We start from the raw sequence: 10673 nt of genomic DNA, 5'->3' as shown, positions 1-10673 counted from the left end.
GATTTTATCTACACAAACTAAAAAGACTGCAGCTCTGGTTTTAGTGCACAGCAACTTAGTTGTGACCTTCTTAAGACATAAAATCCTTCACTTCCAGACTGAGGTGGGAAAGCTGTCAAACATATGGAAACACAGCAACAGGAGTTACTACTTTCCATTTGAAAGCCCTGAATTGTTGTTACAATTAGGTGTTACACTTCACTTACACCCTTTTTCCTTTTCCTTCTTAAGTTTTTTTCTTCCCCTACCCTGCTCAGAACTCTGTTCCATCCTCGTCGCTTCTTTTCGATTTCCATCCTCGCCACTTCATTTCATTACTCATGGGCAATTCTGCCAGTTTTGCCCTACCTAGCTGGTCTCTTCCTCTTACTCCAATCAGTGTCCATATAAAACAAGGTATTTCCAATGAAAAACAAAGTTGACAAGTACAACAAGAAATCTGAGCTCTAGGATGGATGTAGTAGCAGTCACAGTGACAACTGGATTGTCCCATGAAACCTGAGACCCTCAGAAGGTGCTTCTTTAATTAAATAGAGTTAATTCAAATATGTCGTGCCTTGCACTTTCTCTGAAGCTGCTGGTGCATTATTTTCCTAAAAATGATGACCTAATTAAATAGATTTTGGCATAGACTCACAAAATCTGCACTTATTTCACTCATTCAGGAAAGACCTTTATAATTCTTTCATAACTGCAGGAGAAAAACTATTTCTCAATACCTCTTCAATGCATAATGAACATTAAACAGGAAATACCAGCTGAATGTACCTTTATTATTTTTTAGATGTTGAAAAGGTGTAGACCAAGACAAGGATTTATAAATAGGATTTGGGTGCTTAATGGCCCTAGGCTTCTTTGAAAATCTCAAGCCAGAAGAGGGATGTTCTCAGCATGTTTGCACAACAAGCTGATGGAATCACTTCTTATATTTTAATCATAGTCTTCAGATTAATGACTAGCATAACAGTCTCTAGATTTTCCTGGACTGGTTTCCTAGTTCTCATTTTGGTATCATTACTATTAATGATCTCTTAATTTTTGTTATTCTCATTAACTTTGATAATCTTTCTCTGATCTCAAGAGTTTTGATGTCTTGATTCATTCTTCACCCACAATGTTATAAAAATTTCAGAAAAAGCTTGATTAAGTAATTGTGTGAAAGAAAGAGGGTACCACAATCTCTTTCTCTGGCCACAATTTTAACCAAAGTTGTTGCTGCTGCATTCCATGGGATGCTCCTTTTTTCAAGAGTATATATGTGTGTACATGCACATTAACTTTGTTCAGAGGATGACTACAAAATTGGTTTCCTACATGATTGATGTGAAAAAATGTCATGTCTGAGACTGCTGAAAATCACTGGGAAACAAAATATGTGGGAAATAATAGCAGAAGGCTGTTCTAAGCATTGTGCTACAGAAACAAACTTACTCTACTTTGCCTTTTTGATATCTCTCCTTTGGTTCTTCCTCACTCCTTTTAACAAAGGGGCAGGGGTAGACTTTAGCTAAACTAGTGCCTACCCTCGTGGTTAGAACATGCCATTGAAGAATCAATGATACTGAATGATAAAGATTTGAAACACTCAGACTGAGAAACAAACACTGTCAGTTTCTAGGAAGAATGACTGTTTTTACCCCATCTTAAAAACAATAAGGAGAAAAAATTAAAAAAAAAAAAAAAAAGGAAAAAGGAAAAAAAATGGTAAAAAGAGGAAGAAAAAAGAAATAAAAGATTAAAAAAAAAAAAAAGAAAGAAAAGAAAAAAAAAAGAGAAAAAAAGAAGAAGCAAAAGTAGGCTGGGAACTACCCTGTCATGATCATAGTACTCAGAACCACAGGTGGACGGAGGTATGCTGAGAAATGTTATGTGTTCCAAGGAGCAGTGAGAGTCTGAACATGCCTATGACTTTCTGTAAGAGATCATTGCTAAGGGTTTGCTAGAACTCATAGGGTGCCCAAATAAATCATTTATCAGGATCTAACACTTTTAAAAGGTTAGAGCTTTGGTGCTCTGATTCAGTCAGGTGCTGCTAGGTACCTATAGTCAAAGTACAGCAGTATCTCTTTTGGGAGTCATAGAGCATATGCCCGAGTCTCTCCTTTACCATCATTTAAACTAGCCTTTATCATTCCACATTCAGGCAACCTAGTCTTTCAGAAGAGGTGAGTGTCCATAAGTTGAAAATAAAATGAGCTGCGACTACTCATCAATCTGCAAAACGTGCTCAAATATTTATATGTCTCAATACAGGTTAAGCAGCCCATTTTGAAACATTGTCCAAATTATCAAACACTGGATACAGATAGATGATATAACTAGAAATATCTTCCTTTTGCGCACACATGGAGAAACGATTAAAACCCCCAAACATCTAAACACAAACCTTAGGGGAACAATACGGGTGCTGAAATACATGTTTCTAGTGCCAACTATGTCTAAATTAGAGAGGGGAGACAGTGATGGACACTTGACTATTCCAGTGAAAAAGATACTATCACGTAAGTCACAAAGCTCTTATACTGCAGCTCTTCCAGACCCGCAACGGCAGAAGTTGATCCATAACCAGAGACTTGCAGGACACCTTCTGTCCATTACCTTGCTTTTTGATCCGATAATTTGGAAAATCAAATTAGAAATCTTCTGTCTAAACCTGCTATTAATACTTCACAGTACTAGACTTTAACTTCAACCAGAATAAATACTATGATTTAATATACTGAAAATAAATGCAATTAATAAAAAAAATTTGTAAATAGGGCTACGTTGTAAACCACACCAAAATAAAGAGAACGCTGCACTTTAAGTCAATAAATCCCCTTCCGCAAAAGCGATGCACATGACTGTAAGGCTGGACTCACCTCCCGCTGTTTCTAGTGCCCTGTGGGCACCCTCAGAGTGGTGCTTTGAAAGCTGCCTTTGGGAGCCATAATAATAACTATACCGCGGGAACCAGATGTGGCAGCATTTACAGCCCCTTGAGGAGACGCTTTTGTACTCTCCCTGATACAGATACAACAGAAGAGTTCCCCTGTCAGAGCATCTTTGGGAAATCTACAGTTCCGATGGTATTTCACGTAACAAAAGGGAGGTCTCTGGGTTTTGAATAGAAGAGGAAAGAAATTAGAAGCTGGATTAGATAGGAAGAAAAACTGCACTGCTTCTAATTTTACTTCTCGCATCAGGGTCACACACCTCCAGCAGTCTGCATGCACGCGTTTTGGTGGTTCACGCTCTCCCAGAGGCACTTGTATCTTGGCACCCCCCTTCCCTCCAACACGGGTTTGGCTCAGCCTTCTCACCCTTGACTAAAAAGGAATTTGTGTCTTCTCTGCGTACGCAGTGCACAGCTTTTAAAAAAGCAAGACCAAGGAAAAATCAAGCCACTATCATTAACATTGGAATAAAATATCAGAATATATTTCAAGAAAGGACAAATTTCAGCTTTTCACAACAGACAGAACATTTCTGCCAAGTGGGTAAATGCCTCCTTGGAATTACCTGACTTCTGACATCTGTACGGAGACACTGAATGGAAAAGGAGTTATTTATCTTCTTGCATGTCAGTGAGAAGAACAGTTTTTAATGCAATATCTGTTGCTAATGGTCCATTTCCATATGATTGCTTTATTGCACAAATGACAAAATAAAATTACATAGTGCTGTATTTAAGAGCAAGACAAGCCATGTGGTTTCTAAACCCAGAAATTTTCTATGCGGAAAGAATGACAGAATAAGTGAGTGTTATGGGACACTTTTAAAGGAACAGAATTCCCAGCAAAGAATTTTCTTTTTCTTTTAAAGATACTAAACTAAATGCAAACCAACCTAAGACAGAGAAAACACTTTAAAAATGAGTTCAAAGCACACTGCTAAATAAACAAAAAATAAAAATTCTTCTGCCCTATAAAAGTCATTCTGTGTTTGGGATTTTAAGAGGAGGTCTTGTTAAAATATACCTGAAAATATCTCAGGTACTCCCACAGACTCCACAGGATATTCTAGGCCCCAAATGAGAGACGGGATGATGGCTTTAGAAAAAGCATTGTGTAGTATAATGGTGTCCTCACTCCTTAGCCTATGTTATCATTCATTTCTTCTTCTAAATGTATATAATTACATTTTAAGATGTTCCTTAGAAGAAGCTTAGTGTAATTGCTATGATCTGCTTAATAATGCCTTGAGAAACAAAACAACAGATCCAAATAAAATATCCCTCCTTAAAGTGTAAGTCAAAGGCTATCCACATGGAAGACTGAAAAATAATCAGATTTTGCATTCCATCCTTTCAACAATACAACTGCACTTTCAAATATGCTTTGTTGTTTTCTTTTAATTCACGAAAATTAATCTTATAGATGTAGATGCCAGATTTGCATTAATTAAAACTCCACTGTAGAAGCCAGGCTTAATTGCAATCAAATTTGCTTAATTATGCATGGCGAGAGATTCCCAATTGAGAAAGGTTTTAGTAAGGATTTTTGTTTTTTATACTGACAAAATAAATTGAAATTGTCATTTTTTGTGTTTTATGTAACACTTGTAAATAATTTGTGGAGCACCTTAAGTCTTCTATGTAAAGCAATGTTATTGCTTAAGTAATTATAACAATCTGCATTTTTCATTGTTAATTGTGGGTGTCAGCCTCATTAATTTTAATTTACAGCCTGTAATGAAATTAAGAAAATTTTGTGCTGATCTGCTGAAACTTGTCTTATAGAAAGTTACTTAATAAAACTGAAGTTCAGAAAAGTAAGGAATTTATTCGTGCATTGTCAAGACAAGTAACAAATGTTCATTTTTCCCCAAAGTCTTGCTTCTAATTTTAAATCAATATTTAGTAAAGTGATTTGTATCAGAAAGTTTGAGAAAGTTGAATCTGCAAATTTTTCACTTCAAAGAGTAATTACATGGAATGTAGACATAATATGTAGTTTTATTGCCGAGATAATATGTCACTGCACTCAAAAAATGTGTTGTAACTCTATTCTATTGTTCATACACTTTTATTCTGTCTGTGCGTTGCGTGATTAGCCAGACGACTTAACTCACTGTACTGAACATTTTAAAAGGCGAATACTAATAACTCTGGAAATCACAAAATAGCACATCATGAACTGTATCAGAAATGTGTAAACACAACTGTGTAAATGGAAGTAAGCAACCGAATATATTTCCGTAAAGCCACAAGAAAAAAGCCAAACCAAACCAAAATAAAGAAACCCATGAGTTTTATGGGTTCAAAGTGTAACGTCCTATAAGCTGCTGCTGTCAAATCCAGAGAAGGATGTGCTATGCTGCAACTCTCATCTTTCCAGTGCGTGTGGACATGAGCGTGACTACTGCTGTGGCCCTACTTTGGCAAGACCCTTGCACACAAACTCTGCTCTAAGCATGAGGTGTCTTACTGAAGTCAACGGGACAGAAAATCATGTTCAAGCCTGCACTACTTCTTGCATTAAGACGTATTACATTTTTTAAAAGACTAAAAAATTTTACTTTTAGATTTTAGATTTGTTTATTATTGCACTTGATGATGGCAGTTAGCCTTAGCTCAGTTACGTCTTCATCCCTGTGTTTAGCAGAGAGTTTTAGGTTTAAACCTAAGAAGGCCAAAGGTTTAAACTGTCCAGGAGAAGGTTAGAAACTTTATCATTGCTCATGGCAGGCACTCAAAGTTGGTCAAATCTTGTTACTACTTGTTTTCAGGGAAAGCTCCACATTGAAGGTGCATAAAAAAAAAGAATTCTAGGTCTGCAAACCCCCATTAGTTTTCTGTGCTTAGGAACTGCTTCACAAAGTTCTACTTTCCTATTTAAACAAATACTCTTCTGTTTCATAAGCATAGTGTTAAAGAGAATAAAACATCCTCACCATTCATTTTAAAGGCTTAAAATAAAAATTATTTTTTGTGACAAATATCACAGTTTAGCTAATGAATACAAGATTATAATGCAGTATTAATTTTTTTTTTTCTCTGAATAATCGAATACATTTTCCATCTCAACTAAGCGGGTTTGAATATTGGAATTATAACTTTTTAAGGTTAACATTTGAAGATGTGAAAATATATTAGAAATGTAATGAAGGCTTCACACAAAATACAATATATTTATGTAGTATGAAATTCAGGATAACTGAAAAAGTCTGTAGAAAACTCAAACACAAAGAAAACTTCAGTGTGATAAAAGTTTCCAGTCAACTTTATCTGGAAGCTTCCAGTAAAACAGTCTAACAAAACCCCAAAGTCAATTCTATAATTCTAAATACTATAGAATTGCATGCTTTATTTCAATATTATTTTACCTTTTTGATTACATTTGAAAGATAAATTCTGAACATATTGCAGGTTTGGTTTTTTAAAGTTCAAATACAATATAAAAAAATTGTTTCATTAATTGTTGTCCAGCACCTAAAATTCTGCAGTTTCATTCACTTTCTTCCAAAATGCATTCACCTTTTTCACTCAGTAAAAAAGTATCTCACAGGACCAATTCCTTTTTCTTTCTTCATTACAAAAATGGTTTTTTCTGTACAGTTCTGAAACTTCCATAAACTGTAATGTTCTTAAAATCAAGCATAATAACATAGCCAAAACCTTCTGCTCACACTGTCTATGGCCCCTTTATTTAGTTTCTTTTTAATATACTCGGTCTTCTGCTTTTCAAACCTCAGCTCTTCAAACTCTATCCTTCCCTCCCTCTGTTCTGCTGAGTCTGCATCATTGCCCCAGCCATGCAAGAAAACAGAAAGATATGGCTTAATTAGGCTGCAACTTTATTAATTTAATTTATCTGGGGACTATCCAGCAGCAATTTCTATAATACAGGTCATAAATTTTTCATTAATTATTTTCACTTGTAGGAGGGCTGCCATTAGCTTTCATTCCCTTTGGTAGCAGGTCCTCAGCCCTCGGTGGGTGATCTACCACCATCTTTAAACGACGCTTAGGAAGGAGAGCTCCTCTTCTTGTCACACTAGACTTTGAGAGTCCTGCTTCCTTTACTCACCTCCTTCTGAGAAGGCTTTTGGGTTTGTCCTTCTTTAGCACTGGTTTGCCAAGGAAGCAGATCCTCTATCGTAGTTCGAGTGTCTGGGATGGATTTTACTTTCTTGGAGAGGCAGATGACAGGAGGACTAGGCCAGACAGTCTGAGTTATATCCCCTCCACAGCTTAACAAAGTCATTTAGTTGATCTGAGCTCCGTTGACCTGCCAAGCTATCCACAGAGCTGTCTTCCACCTCTTTTTGACTCCCCAAACCTGTGAAGGAAGGCAATGCTTAAAAGAGTTAGAACTCTTTTTCCTAGGTAGTCTACTAAAACAAAAAAGGATCCAATTTTTGCATTGTAGATCTCACCTCAGAACCCTGCTTTGCTCATCTTAATATTCCCAGAGCTCTTTCCTTTTTTCATTTTTACTGGAAACAATCCATTGTGGATTTGCTTGTCTTGCTTTTTAATTGGTGTTGAGAGGCATTTATTTTTATGATCCTGCAGACACTTACACAATGCTTTGGATGAAAAAACATTATATGATACCATAAAAGCTAATGCAAAAAATGTAAAGGAACAGAAATGGCAATGGGCAAGTTGTGGGGAGAGGCTGTTATTTTTCTAGTATACAAAGATACTTCTCGAACATATAACAGATAAAATAAATATACAAAAGTATAAAACCAATAGCATTATAATGCATACAATATTATGTATAATATTATATAAAGTATATAAAATATAAACAAGTTTTTTATATTCCTGCCTTTAAGAATTTGCAATCTGAATATGCGGAAGCTAGAAGGGGACAGAAAGAAAGAATAAACCCATGACTGGGAGGATGTGAGAAGAACCCCTGAGCTTGTGTTCTGCTGTCTGCTGTTACTTTTCCTGTGTATAGCTTGCTCCTCTAACTGAACATGAAAATGGAAAGCATAATCTTGTAAAAGAGATGAGTCCCAGAACATACTGCATGATCTAGCATATGCTTGATCCACCACAACTGTGCAGGTGATCAGGAGAAAATATTTTAAAATTCAGAGGCCATACTTATTTACTACTGCAAAGAGGGTGTGTGTGTGGTTTTTTGTTTGTTCGGGGTTTTTTTAGTTTTTCATATTGGCCTGCAATGAAACCATTTTCAATGTGTTTTTCAATATGAGCTAAAAATGTGTAGCAAAGACTTCCTAGAATTTGCCAGAGATCATAGCTGATGTCCAAAGCAGATCCCAGTCTTGTGTTTGAAGTAAGTGTTGGTAGTTATAATGGATGATGATGGTCTTTTCAGTGTGTAATAAAACTAAGAATGTAATTAATCTGATGTGTTATAAAAACGTACAGAATTAAAACCGAGCAGTAATAATCTAGGCTTCTAATATCCAGCACCTAAGCAGATTTTCCTTCTTAAATGGCTAGCAACTGTTACTTACACACCTCAGTGGTCTACTGAATTTTGACATTGCTTCTGAGGGATGTACCAACAGGAAGAAAAACACCCTTAAGAAGTCAGTTCCAATCTGCCTGCAGCATGCAAGATATTTTTGCAGGGCTACTTATGACTTTTTTTGGGTGTCTTCTGTTAATAAAAGTTACTTCTTCTGAGAGCAAGAATAACAGTGAAGTACAAAATAAGCTGGTTCTTTAAAAGGCTGAAAACTATGACATGTTCTAAGGATATCTGCAGATCTAAGTCTTCTGATCACGAACATCACCTGCCACCCCCAGTGTTCTAGTGAGCTGCCAAAATGTAGAGAGGATGAGGTTTTTCCTATAGGAAGGGTATAGTGGTAACAGTGACAACAAAGGACATTTTGTCATTTTTAAATGGTGGGGCGCTTAGAATGATATTGAACATGATTCTACATTTTAAAGCCAGGGTGGGGACAGGGTGGGAGGAAGCCAGGATGGCTGCTAGCCAGGGCTGGGCCCTCCCAGCAGCACCACCTCACCCTTCCACCCCTGCCGTCCGCCCAGTGGCAGCAGTTTTTCTTTGGGGCTCCCGTCTCTCACGCTTTTTCTCCTTTGCGGCTTTCCACCCTATCCCTCTCCTTTCTTTGTTCTCCTCCACCCCTTTCTGTTTCCCTGAGCAAGATCAGGACATGTTCAGCCCCTCATTTCTGACACAGCCAAACTCCAGTTTGCCCGCCTGGCCAAGACAAATCACATCAGCTCTGCATAGAGGGGCTGTATTTAATCTCTTATGAAACAGATAAACCTTAATCTTTTCAAGTACACCCGGACGCTTACCTAATAATGTTCACGTTCTGCTGAGGCACACATGCCAGCAGTATGCATAACAAATTACAAAGGAGTATTTTTGGAACCTTGGGTATAAGGTTCTTCCTTACATTTTGACGGGTACCAAAATGGGGGAAAAAACCATTCTTTGCTAAGAATTGTGACATTTTCATGTAGCCTGTATGAACCAGCATAGCATAGTACCAATTTGTCCTGGCTATGTAAATAAAGGTGTCAACAACTTTCTTAACAGTTCAGCTAGCATTTAAACATTTTATTGTTCCTTTTTCTTTCTATTCTCAAGGCAAAAGGACATTAATGACTGTGAAAAGTCAGTCACGAAAAAAAAAAGAATAAAAAAGAAAGAGGGAAAGAAAATGAAAGAGAAACAATAAAAAATTTTTAAAAAATAAAAGATAAAGAAAGATAAGAAGAAAAAAAAATCTTGTTTGGAAAGGAAGGACTTTGGCATTCTTATTTAATTATCAGTGGATACACAGGATAGAGTAAAGAGATCTATTTCAAAACTGTGACTTAATGACAAGTTGATGTGTAATACTTTGCCTGAAGACCCAGACAACATCGTTAAGAGAGAGACAAGTAAATTGTAGGTAAGAAATAAAAATAAATGTTTCCACACCTCTGACATAACTGTAAAAGTTAAAAGGCTACTGATAAATTGGAGACAAATGACTATTGTTCTGGCAAAATAAGGAATCTTAATTCATTTTTGGATAACAATATTGTCAGCTCTTGCAGTTTTATTATTAGCCTCATGATAGTTGATGCTTTTCTTAAAGACCTAGCTCCTAGATTTATACTAATTAGGAAGCTATTAACTTTCATAAAAAATATCATGTTTCTAGTCTTGATACCTAAGCAGACAAAAAATTAGAGCACTTCCTAAAAGTGTGAAAGATAGAAGTCAAACAAGGAGAACCCCAAACAAGTAATTAAAAAAAAACAACCCAAACCTATGAATTCTGGAAGCCTTACTCATGATTTCTGAATATTTGGCAACACTATATTAACTATAATTAAGTTAGAGATTTATTAGGTAATAAAAACAGCAAAGCTGGTAAGACGCTCCTGCACTGAAAAAGCAGAACATGTTGAAAACCAGCCAAAAGAAGGTGAAATTTCAAAAGATTTCAGCTTACAATGGAAACTTTCACTTTTTTTTGTTGCTTTCAACAAATGATTCTGCATAGTTTTGCATCCAAAAAATCTGACTAATTTTAAAAACTAGCTTTCAGAACCTGACTTGTTTCACTGGCAGCAAACCCAACCTACTATCATAATTTTCACCTGTTAGGGATCCATGAATATTGTTGAATTCTTGTCCATCACCATTTTAATCTCCTTAGACTTCAGTGATTTGACTTTGTTCAGGTGGCCTAAGACCATACTGCTAGCAAGATGACTTGAGTAGACAGCTCTA

At 36.3% G+C, this 10673-nt stretch overlaps 1 protein-coding gene across 1 annotated transcript in view; it reads right to left on the bottom strand.

Moving 5' to 3' along the window:
- Positions 1–645: 645 nt before the first annotated feature.
- The window catches only part of MZT1 (mitotic spindle organizing protein 1), a 191921-nt gene continuing 181893 nt past the window's right edge, over positions 646–10673 (bottom strand). The window contains exon 4 of the transcript XR_007507898.1: positions 646–658. The gene's annotated coding sequence lies outside the window, so the exon portion shown is untranslated. The remainder of the gene's footprint in view (positions 659–10673) is intronic.

This window comes from Accipiter gentilis, chromosome 13 (genome assembly GCF_929443795.1).
Source record: "Accipiter gentilis chromosome 13, bAccGen1.1, whole genome shotgun sequence".
Classification (NCBI taxonomy): Eukaryota; Metazoa; Chordata; class Aves; order Accipitriformes; family Accipitridae; genus Astur; species Astur gentilis.
This window is presented reverse-complemented; position numbering and strand designations above follow the sequence as displayed.